Source organism: Desmodus rotundus, chromosome 2 (assembly GCF_022682495.2).
Source record: "Desmodus rotundus isolate HL8 chromosome 2, HLdesRot8A.1, whole genome shotgun sequence".
Taxonomy (NCBI): domain Eukaryota; kingdom Metazoa; phylum Chordata; class Mammalia; order Chiroptera; family Phyllostomidae; genus Desmodus; species Desmodus rotundus.
The window spans coordinates 174877076-174889819 of record NC_071388.1 but is presented as its reverse complement, the minus strand read 5'-3'; the positions used below and the strand labels follow the sequence as shown (position 1 = coordinate 174889819).

Genomic DNA, 12744 nt, shown 5'->3' with positions numbered 1-12744 from the left:
TCTGTCAGGAATGATATAAAGTATTTCCTCAGAAATATCATTTTTTGGTATCACACATACTGTATGTTAACCATAGAAGAGTTTCTAATAGAATCTTTAGTCTCTTGCATTGAATCTAGTTATAACGGCTCAGCTCCCTTTCCATTTCTTCTTTAATTTACTGTGGCAACATGCTTGAGTGAGCACAGACATGGTACATTTAACCAATTTGGCACTGTGCCTTAGGTTTATTAAACAAACAAAGATTTGATGAGCTGTCTCTAAACTCTGGCCCCTCAGGTAAATTCTGCAGCTGCAATGCTGTCCCTGAGGTGGCTTTTCACTCTCTTGGTGCTGGGACTCAGGACGCTGTGGAAGTAGGATCCACACACCTTGGGACCAATGTTTGTTCCTTAGATTTCTCTCCCCTTTTGAAACTGGGTATCGTCTTCTTCTCTCTACCTAACAACTTCCCCAACCCTGACACAGTGCATGGAACTATAGGCTCTTTTCTCTCAAGATACCATATATACTTCCTTAGAGCCACGATAGCAGGATTAAATATTTTGCAAAGTTAGGAAATAAATAAATGAGTTATAGTGTAGTTTCTCCCAACGAACAAACAGGCAAAGTCCTCCTCATTTATTAATTAGTTGGATTTTGTTTTTCCTACAGTTCTTGCACAGAGTAGAATATAAATATCTATGAGCTTCCACACTGAGAGTTTAGCCTTATGTACTGTGTGAAATTTTGTTTAATGTCAAGAAGATATATATATATAAATTCTTTTCTTCCCAAGTCCAATCTAGTGAATGATACCTAGTTTTTATTATACACATGTCATATTAAAAGAGAAAGTTGACTTCAAGTATATTTTTCTGCCATATATACAGTTAGGTAATAAATTAATGCACTATATGCTAACAAAATAAAAAGATTTCAAGGCAAGTGTCTTTAGAGGTTTCATGTAGACCAAACACAATGGAAGGAATAACAGGTGTGTGAACTTAAGGTGTCTTGTCCCTTAGTACATCATTTGTCTAATACTCTATTAGCTTGATACCTACCATAATGTAGACAGATTATAAAGTTCGATCATTGCTATGAACATTTTTTATAACCCAAACATATAACCCATGAACACCTCCTCTCTCAGCTAATATCCCTTTTCCTTTTTCATGGTGTGACCAAGGTGAAACGTACTGTAGAGCATGTACTACTAAAAAGATAAAATTTCAATAAGAGTATTTCATGGGCAGCCAGACTGTAAGAAATTTTCATAATCAGTGATTTGAAATAAGTCTGCATAAACATGGACTTGAGATTAAACCTTATCATAAGATTATTTTTCTCTGAAAGAAACAAGGATAAATTACAGGATAATTTCAGTTACCTTTATTCATGTATGATTTTGAAAGGAAAAAATACTTTAAATATACTTTTAGAAAACTATTACTGAGTATTGACTTTGTATCCAGCTGTTTTGCCAAATTCACTTATTAGGTCGAGTAGTTTTTTGGTGGAGTCTACAGGATTTTCCATGTACACTATCATGTCATCTGCAAACAGTGACAGTTTCATTTCCTCCTTTACAATTTGGATGCATTTTATTGCTTGTTCTTGTCTGATTGCTGTGGCTAGGACTTCCAATACTATGTTGAATAGGAGTGGTGAGAGAGGGCATCATGTCTTGTTCCTGATCTTAGTGGGAAAGCTCTAAGTTTTTGTCCATTGGAGGTGGGGGAGGGAGGTGGGGTGGGGTGGAGGGATGGGGAGAAAAGGCATACAACTGTAATTGAATAACAATAAAATTTTTTTAAAAAACCCTATTAAACAGCTTTCATGGTGGCTCACACACTGCATAATAATTGTAAAGGCCAAAAAAAAAAAAAAAAAAACCCTAACAAATAACTGAATGTACCAAAAGCTTAAATGCTCTTAGTTGCAGAGAGTTGTCAGTGAATTCTAAATCCAGTTACTTGTTAAATAATTCCTTTTATTTTCTGATATCACTGATGGTTCAAATTGGCCAAAGATGCATGTTGAACCAAAATAACAAATTTCATTTGTCATATGTTAACACCTTCAATCTTTACAGTAGCCTGTGGGATTTGATAACCTCCATATCCCAGTAAGGGAACCGACACACAAAAAGACCAAAAAACCCACTAAAGGTCACGATAGCCGTCTGCAGTATCCCTGAGCCCATTTGGGAAACGGTCCTGTCGATGTGACTAAACCCTTTGAAATGCAGAGCGCTCTGGAGCGCTCACTGCATGGTGAGCAAAATGCATGCAGTGAGCAAATGCTACGAGGGAATGGCAAATGTCATCTCATAAGAGTTTTGTGGTCAAATTTGTACACTTGCACGCTAGACTTTTTTGATCCAGCTTTGTTTACTGAATTTTGAAATTACCTCCTTGGTGGAGTTTTTTTTTCTTTCCTCTATGTGTTCACCTTCTATCTTCATAGATACAGATTTCCCCTTCCTGTTCCTCTTTCATATGGTTATTAGATATAAACTGCCGAAGACTGACTGCACAGCCGAGAGACAGATGGCGCCAAACATACCATTTTTAGGTCTGCTTCCTCCCAGTTTACCTCCTCATCTGGCCACCTGAGATAGGACTACGTCCCTCCATTTCTCGGAGCAAAGCCTTTCAGCTGCAGCCAGTTTCATTTAAAGAAACCACAATGAGTGATGCCTGACTGGGTGGTGCTGTTTTGTGTGCAGAAAGTTCTGGGGTGTGTGAGGAAAGCATAGCTCCAGTGCCTTGTTTATCTCACTTGGGCCTCACAGAGTTGGTTTTCAGCAATGTGCTGCTTTCCCTACGCACTCCATCTCAATTTATTGAGGAACTGTGAGCTCAAGTAACTCATCCAAAGTCACACATGAGTGGCTTACCAGCATTCATACCCCAGAACTGTCATGGTTCCTAAATCCTTTATTATGAGCATTATACCGTACCATCTTCCAGGTCTCAGTATTAACATCATGTAAATTTATTCTCCAGCATGATTCATTAAAATGAAAATGGGCCATTTTCTCTGATTCTCCAAGCACTTCAGAAGAAGTGTTACATCCTGAATACAGATTTCATTTCTGAGAAGGAGACAAGAAAAGAAGTTAAATCTTTAGTTATATAGGAAGCTGGTTCATCTTAAAAGGACTTTTATTCCAGTTTTTCGTTTAAAATATTTAAAAGAAAACCAAGAAGCATTTAGGTTAAGAATAGCTGCAATTGCATTTTTTTAGCACCAGCTAAAGCAAGGAAACTAAAGAGTGCCTGTAATTCAGTGGCAGTAACCTAATAAATCCCCTCTGGATTAAAAGTTAATGTAAAACTACATTTTTTAAAAAGATCAACCTATGCTAGACACCCACATTTCTTTCCATCATTATATATACATAGCATCAATTTCCCTTTTTGGTAGAATCTCATTTTCTGTTTAGATGGAAAATTAAAATATAGAGTAACCACATATGTAGGCCCCAGTATAAAAATAATATCACAAGAAATAAAAACTCAACATCTAAGTATGTTGAAGATTACGGTCAAGAGGTAGAAAGATGAAAATAAAAAGGGGAGAAATTATAAAGTGTGACTTTGCTTTTTTTCTTCTCTTTCAATAAAAAGATCCTTCGCTGGATTCCTTCTCCTCCCCCTCCTCCTCCTCCTCCTCCTCCTTCTTCTTAATTTAAAGAACATTCACTTTTCTTTCATATATATGCCAAAGTTAACCATTGTCCTCAACAAAATTATTTATTAAGCACCCACAATGTGCAAAGCATCAGAATTGCCACTATTTGAGTAATAATCCTCTCTCATGGAAGTTGTAATCTGGTTGTGAAACAAAACATATATTTAATGATGATATAAGCATACATCTATGATGGAAGGAAGGGAAAGTGACCTAACACAGTAAATGGGACAGGTTTTAGATGAGAAATAAATAATAGGAGAGCAAAACAAATGTCCCTTCCAGATCAGAGCAGAGGCACAAGAGACAACGAGGGACAGAAAGAAGAGGCCAACTTTAGGATTCCAGTGGACTGTTTGCAAATCCCATTTTTACCACTGTTTGCTATGTGCTTTAAGCAGACTTGTCTGATCCCACATATATAGGTGGACACCTTCTCCACGGAGTTGTTTGGAGTACTGAATTAGGCAGTGTATCTAAGCACCTACTCCAGGGCTTACCTCTGTGCAGGCACAACTCAGTGGTACAATGGTTCTAGTGATGATAGTATCAAGAGCATTTTTGAAACTCCTGGCACCAGGACCTGACATAGGAAAGTCCCCGAATGAAATTTCATTCCCTTTCCTAAGCCCTCCCTTTGCCCACAACACCATCTAGTTACCTAATTGCTTGAGTTGAACCCTGAGTCAAAATTGATCTTAGAAGTTTAAAAATGGAGATGGACATTTCAGAGAAGTGAATAAAAAGAGGACAAAGTCTTGAGGTAAAAATATAGAGTGTTCAAGAAACAATAAATACTGGACTTTTTTTTTGCAGGGGGTCATGGGGTGTAGAGGACAACTGAGATGTGCATGCTGAGAGCAGATGAGCTGTTAAAATACATGTGGTAACCAATATGTACAGGGTTTTTTCCTACTACTTTTGAATTTAAAACAACTTTTCCCCTAAAAATGTCTAAACATCTTGCTAGCATAGACATGTTCCAAAACACAGGAAGCGTAATTAATAAAATAACAATGTTTCATTTAGCACTTTGACATCTTTTACTGTCTTCTATTTTATGTAATTGAAAACATTTTACAGATACAATTAAAACATGTTACTCAAAGTAATAAAAAGTGGTGTTTGGGGAAAAACAGTTTGGAGAAATGCACCAAAATGAAGACCAGATAGTGTAAAAATGATCGAAATCTGTCATGGAAGGTCCTCTGTCTGTAGAGTCCTAGTAAATAAGCAAAACACTTTTTAATAAAAATTTACATCACCAGAGTTTCAGTGATGTTGCTAAGTTCCTTTGTTTTTAGTCGCATTGAAATCTAGGTGAGGGTTTTAGAAAACCATGGGAGGAAGATAACAGACAGGTCATAGAATGCTAACTGTGTGTTCAGCTACAGTGCTGTTTGGAGCACCGCGCTCTGAGAATCTGAAGCACATGGAGTTTTAGCGGGAAAGGGCACTCGGCTGGAATAGAAGTGCCTGCTATGGGCAAGGGCAGAACAGCAACAAGTAAAGACAAAAGATTTTCAAATTCTTTGATTAAGAAAACTTCACTCCTAAGCACGTTTTAATGCAAGAACGAAATGTATTTATTAAGGTGTCCATCATGAAATTAACTACAATCCCCCCAAAGGAAACTTCAAAACAAGCAGTTTAATAACTTATGGTATGTACCTCATCACTGATTTTCACCCACTAAAAAGTAGTTTCAAGGATCACGTGGAAGATTTTAATACTTCTTCCATTATATTTTCCCCTATAACATGTCCATAGTAGGCAAACAAAACAACTGAATTAACTTAAAAGCACTGGAACTTTGCTGTCACTGACATAAATTTTGTGTCGTCTCCTCCCCCTTGGCATTTTTTGGTAATAGTTGTGATTGCCTGATTCCTTGGAAAGGAAAACCCGATATTTATCACAGTTAATTTGGTAGAAATTAAATTTCAGGTATATAAATTTAATAAACTGGCACATCATCAGGCTGGTTGTTTTATCTTTCTTAAATTAGAATTAATATGTCTAGAAAGAAATTACTTCCATCTCCTGCCTTGAAATTTACTAACTAAACAAAACCTCCAACTATTTAAGAGTGAAACATATTTTCATGCCTTGCATTTCCAGCCTTTGTATTAAAAGTAGACAAGGTTCTTTGCAAAGAAATTTTTTAGAGAAGACTTCAAGACTAAATTATGAAGCATACTGTATTTTCTTAATATTTGTGGTAAACTAATAAGCTATGCACCCAGATGCTGCTAGTAAAACAGTATCACTTTACTTTTCATTTATTTAAATATGTTTTGGATAGGCCATGGTTGCATCAGAAAATACCCATCACAAGAATTTTTTTTCATTTTTCACTGTCTGTCATAACAAAAAATTTCTGTTACAGCATTCCAATACCCTCTTTCTAAATATCTTCTCAGTGAATGAATGCTAATTTGCTAATTTTAAAAAATACTTTATTCGGGTAGCACAAATAAAATTATTAATGGTGGTCAATCATTAAGATTTGCTTACACTATCAATACTTATTTGATTAAATATTTCGCAAAGCATTATGTGTAATGAGAAACAGAAGAGAATTTGGCAAGCAAGTTAGCTTTTGGGTATGTGATGGGCCATATATATATAGATAGTTTCTATCACATATTCTGCCCCTTTTTATTCTTTTAACAGTGCTTTACAAATATAAAATTCATTCTTCGCTTACAAATCATACAACGTAGGCCATAGGCCAGCTTTTACCTGTGGGCTATCGTTTGCTAACCCCATCTTTAAGAGAATTTTCTGCATATTAGAAGCTTAGTCAAGGCCACATCAATGTGCCAACTTTCAGGAACAAGAAAACAATGGAAGTAGAAGGCAAGCAATTTCCTCTCAAGGAAGCAAAGCAGTAGTTGCACACATCACTTTCAGTTACATTCCATTGCCAGGCACTTAGCCATATGGCCACGTCTAGGCCCAAGGTGAGCTGGCAAATGAAGTCGCTAAGTAAATTTCTACATAGCTGCCTTCTTCTCTTTTGGTTGTTTGTTTCTGAAAGTTTAGTTTTTTCCATTACCATATAGTCTCTTTATACCCCTCACCCCCACAATCACTGTTGTCCATGTCCACGAGTCCCTTTCCCTTTTTGCTCAGGTGGAGGGAGTGAGCACACAGCCTTCTCAAACTCTGTTACTGCACGCGTCAGTTTGGTCCTCTGGGAAGGAGGCACGGAGACAAATTTGGAGGGCAAACGGTTTGTCTGTTGTGGGAGTGAAAGAGAAAATGTAGAGGAAGCCAAATTGGGCTGGGAAAGTCCTCAAACTGTGAAGCAGATCTGGTGACTGAAAGGAAAGAGAGTGGGAAGCAAAACTGGGCAGAGCAAACCTCAAAACAAGATATAAATCTGGCAAAACTTAGGTCAAACACACGTGCATCTCCAGAGCAAATGTGCCCATTAGGGCAGTGTCGTGTACGTGCGGCCAGGATTGCCAGGCCCTAGTGTGCCACCGTGCTTGCCCTTTGGCTGTGGTTGCACAAAGAGAACGTGGCCGGAGCTCGAAAACCGAGGTCAATCTTGAAGTCGCTAATACCTGGAGACTGCCAGCTCACTGCAGTTAAATGGCAGGTTCATTCTTAAAATGAGGTCCTGAGATGGGTACCTCCATAGCTGCCATATTATGTAATAAGGGGACAATGGCGTTAGGGAACACTATCATATATCCCGTAGTAGAAACAGAGGACAAGGACTGTCGTGTCAACCCCTGGGTCTATCCAGACAACAGTGTCACACAGGGAACGCCATGCCCACTCTGAGTTTGACCAATGTTTATATTTTTTCCTTTTTTCATACCAGAATTAATATAGTTGGCTAGAGGGTCCACTTTGTTGTCAAATTTGTGATTCACATTTTTGTTTTTAAGCTGACAATCCATAGACTATGAGGTGAGATTCAGTGAAAAACTGAGAGAGACCTAATGAGGGCCGCATAGAAGTCACCACAAGCAGTCCGTACTATAGGTATAGAGAAGCAGCAGAGTTAAATCGCGAATTTCCCTGATGCACGCCAAAAGCACCGCTGCTGTGCACTTCTAAGGCCCAAGGTAAAACTTCTTCCTCTCCGTTGTTGTACAAGTCCAACAACTGAAATTAACTCAGATGAAAGGGAACACAAAGGACTAGGTTCGAATATAAATATTTTTGTCTAGATTCAGTAAATGAATTCAGTGAAGAAATGGCTCACAATCCCCAAAGGTAAAGAATAATAATTTCTGCCATTTATTGAAAGTCCTAATAAATTTCAACATTTTTTCCTATGTGGCATCCAGTCTTGGAACATCCCACAATGGGTGTTGTTATCCCAGTTCTGCAGGTGATGAAACAAAATCTTGGGGAGATTTCACAAAGGCATTGACTTGTGCAGACTTCACCTGATGCTAAACACATCCCCATGATCCCAGCACCCACTATTTTTCTGGGGTTTCTTAATTGAATTTATTAGCGTGACACTGGTTAATAAAATTATTTGGGTTTTGCATGTACAATTCTAACATGCATCACTTGAATATTTCATTGTGTTTATCACCCCAAGTCAAGTTTCCTTCCATATCCATTTATGCCCCCCTATATTCTCTTCTACCTTCTCCCACCCCCTTCCTCTCTGCTTTGGTAATCACCGTGCTGTTGTCTATGTCTATGAGTTTTTTTGGTTTTTTTGCTTAACCCTATCACTTCTTTTTACTTCTTAAGCCCCACAACCCAACTCCCCTCTGACAGCTATCAGTCAGTTCCCTATCGGTGAGTCTGTTTCTATTTTGTTTTATTGTTAATTTGCTCATTAGATTCTACGTATGAGTGAAATCATATGGTATTTGTCTTTCTCTGACTGGCTTATTTCACTTCACATGAGGTTCTCCAGGTCCATCCATGCGGTCACAGAGGGGAAGATTTCTAATAATGCCATTTTCTCTCTAAAAAAACCCAATCCTTTGGAATAATAATGCCTTTCGCTTGTTAAGAGTGTTTACACCTAGTCATATGTGGACAGTACTGCTTTTCCTAATGGACTTTAGCCCAGTACGAGTCGAGGTGAGAGACGTTTGTGTGCACCTGTTTAATGCAGACTCTACTTCTTGCTGCTCTCTATTTCCGGAGTTCATGCACCTGGGGCCAGATTCAGCTTAGGGAAAATATTTAAATAATCATTTTAAATTCATTTTTACTAAACCTCCTTTTTTATAACAAATCAGAAGGTTTTGCGTACGTGTGTGTGTACGTGAATGTAGTCAAACTTGAAAACATAGCCTAAATATTCATACCTTTCTGCATTCTCTCACACATCATTCTATAATTGACATTCCTCATTCTTGCCCTAATTATTGCCTGATCTTATGATCAAGAAGTAGAAGAAAAACATCCTTGGAAGGTTAATAAGCCATCCAGAAAATTAGATTAGCATGATCAAACCTTAATGATTATTATTTCTCATTATATTAGATCACCTGAAAAGTTGGAGAGAGAAAAATAATTGACATCATTGGGCAATTATACTTGTAGTTCTTCACAGTAGATTTTACAGATGATCACCAGTTATAAATTCTTTTCCTATCTAAAACCAGAGGTTTTTTATAAATTATACTACCATTATTATAGTAATCAAAGCCCGTTTATTTGATCATAATGATAATGGAATACTTGAGGCATTTTCTCCTTTGCTAATTGACAGTTGGTCAGTTAAGAGCTGCTTTTCACAAAATCTTCCATAACCCTAAGGGTTTGAAATAGCTTCTAATAAATGCCTGAGAAGCTCCTCTAGAGTCGTAAGTGCATTTGCTAAAACTCCCAACTGCTATTTTCCACCTTCTGGTCAGCCAGTGCGTTTGATCTGCCATCTAGCCGCCTGTCTCGTGTATATCTGTCTGTCTCAAGCATTGTAACCCTACGCATCAGCACAATGACACATTACCATTTAGATATCATTTTCTGAAGCCAGATTTCTCTGAGAAAGAAGATGAAATGCAAAGAGTAGGAACGGGGTCAACCTGAAGCTTGGATTGCCTTATTTGGGGAATTGTAAGAAGTAGCATGTGGTCAGAAGACTAAGCCTCAAGGTTGCTCCTCTCGCGCCCTATTGCACACATAGATACTTTCTGTGCAGACTTTCTGGCTCATTGGCTGCTCCGTACTGGCCCACATGCCCATTCACCCTCTGCGGTGGGACCCAGAGCCAGGTTCCACATGTCAACATCCAGTTATGCAAAGTTGGTTCCTTCGACTTCACTCCCCTCTAACAATTCCTAATAAGGTGGCAGTAGTGGGGTAGGGGGAGTGAATTGGACTAAATGAGTAAATGAACTTGCTAATTTTTAGAAGAGAGAGCATGCAATTTTAAGTTATTAAAAATGTTTAGGAGTATTTCCTCATAATATTCTGATCTTCATGACAACAGACTTTATTTAGCTCACAGCTTTATCTCAATTACCACCAGATAGTTGGTGTTCAATAAATGTTAGTAAAATGAATTAATATGCTAGAGAAATTGGTTTATATCATTGAACAAAAAATTAATATCTAGTTTCATCTCGATTCCTTAATGCCATTATGCTTTTAGATAAATAAAGATTTAAAGAAGATGTTTGTATAGTGCAAACTTCAGAATACTGGGAATCTGATTAATCTAAAACCTCGGTAATAGGAGAGCAAGGAAAAATATTGGGGAGAGATAGAAGGAAGGGTGGGTGGGTAGTTTCTCAAATATAACAAAGCAATATATGATATTTGAGTAAAGAAACATTATAACTATAAATATAAGGTTTAAAAATAACCCATTATCTTGTCTCAGCCAAAATATCTTCCTTCATTTATTCAACAAACATTTCCTAAGTGCCTGACTGTGGGCCAATGAATGTGTGGACCCGAGGGCACAAAGCAAAATTAATCAGTTTTTACCCACAGAGAAACCATAGAGGTCATTCCTTTCATCTTTCCTTCCTTCTCTCCTTCCTTAACTTATGTCCCGAATACAAAGTCAAAAGTATAAAGAAGAACATGGCATCCTTAGTAGCTCCCACAATATTTGAATTAATCTGGAAAAGTCAGCAATCAAAACTCTCCTTTTCACCAGCTGAGGATAGCTTTTTCAGTGTGTATTCTAGTGTTTAAAATAAATAAACACTTTGCAATTAGGGTGAAATATGTTAGTGACAGCTGCAGAGACCGAAGGCCTCTGTTTATTCAGATACCCATTTATCTCCAAAATATCAAGGTAGTGGCAGATCCGCAGCTTATCACTGCTTCTAGATAACACAGAACTGAGTCTCTCCATGCCTTCGTTTGGCATTAATCTCCCCCCTTAAACTTGTGGTAATGAGAGGCCTACTGATAGCAGTTAGGAAGGTAATTGTTTTGTAGAACATTTTTAGCCACCAAAAATCAAGTTGGTTCTGTTACAAATAATATACTGTTGAAGCCTCCCATGTTGATTCGGGTTAAACTCATATGGCTAAGTGTATACATGGAAGAAATAGGCCCCCATGAAAAGAAAACAGTTTTACAAGGATATATACTGCATGTATACACAAGGATATACACAGTGTGTATGTATTTGTGCTGTACGCTAGGTACAATAGTGATCTCAACATATGAGGCAGGCATGCTAACCCAAATTATAAACATAATTGCCTGTGTGGCAGCCAAAGCCTTGGACAGAGAACAAAAAACATTCACTAAAAACACATTCACAACTACTGTGCCTAGTTCTGTGCATGTACTCTGTTGAGCTTCAGTCACAGTAATACTTACCTGATACTTCTTATCAGGATGTTTGGAGACTAAATTAGGAGATAGCTATATTGTGAGCACTTGAGATAGAGTAAGAATACAAAGTTCATTAAGTGTTATGCTAAGTGAAATAAGCCAGGCACTGAAAGACAAATACCATATGATCTCACCTATAAGTGAAACCTAATCAACAAAACAAACAAACAAACAAAATGGAACCAGAGACATGGAAATAAAGAACAAACTGACAGTAACCAGAGGGGAGGGAGAGGGGATAACTAGGGAAAGAAGGGGAAGGGTCATCAGGGAACATGTATAAAGGACCCATGGACAAAGCCAAAGGAGGGTAGGATTGAGGGTGGGAGGTGGGGGTGGGTGGGGGAGAAAGTTGTAGCAGGAAAATGGAGAGAACTGTACATGAACAACAATTTTTAAAAAAGGAAAAATAAATTTAAAAAGACATACTTAAAAGAAAAAAAAGAATTTCTGTTGTGTTTAATTATAAACCCAGGTACAGAACATAAGAAATGCCACACACAGTCACACCATGCATGTGTGTCTCTTGATATTTCACCGCCTCATAGAAAGGTGAAAATGATAGTCACACTATCTCTTCTTTTCTATAGGTTAAAGATTCTAAAACGAAAGTACTGAACTGGGAAGACTAATTTATAAATACTATTATATGCTGTATTTGAGCTAAACCTTTCTAGGGCAGTTCTACCATGAGAAATTTCTGTGTTGATGAAAATATTCTTTATTTATCCTCATACAGTAATCACTAGCCACATGTTGCTATTAATTTTTTGAAAGGTAGCAAATGCAACTGAGACACTGGATTTTTAATTCTATTTAGTTTTAATGAGTGTAATTTTAAACAGCTACCAGTGGCTACTGGCGACTCTATTATACAATGCTGTTCTCAGAACACTTGATCTCTAAACTTTGAAAGACGTTTTTTTAGTGTGGAAATTTAAAATGCTTCTTTTAGTCAGATGTTAAGCAAAAATATATATAAAACAATTTAGTTTCATCAAAATTCAATAAAATTTGTAGAATAAAGATTACCCCACTAAAGTGGGTGTGTTATATTGCAATAAAATTCCTCAAAAAAATTTAGAGACAAAACTCAGTACATTTGTAGCCTTCTCACCACCACCTTTTCCTCCACATATCAGGGTTTTGTAATTTGTGGGTTTGAATGTTAATGCTAAATGTAGTCTTTGCTTAGGTGAGTCAAACCTCAGAACTAGTAGCAGAAACTTAAGGTAGGTTGATAGGTTTGGATACACCACACCACGT

The 12744-nt window shown here is 37.5% G+C and overlaps 1 protein-coding gene across 2 annotated transcripts in view; it reads left to right on the top strand.

The window, feature by feature from the left end:
- Positions 1-12744, top strand: part of TMEFF2 (transmembrane protein with EGF like and two follistatin like domains 2) — a 235524-nt gene that overhangs the window by 95257 nt on the left and 127523 nt on the right. The window lies entirely within an intron of this gene.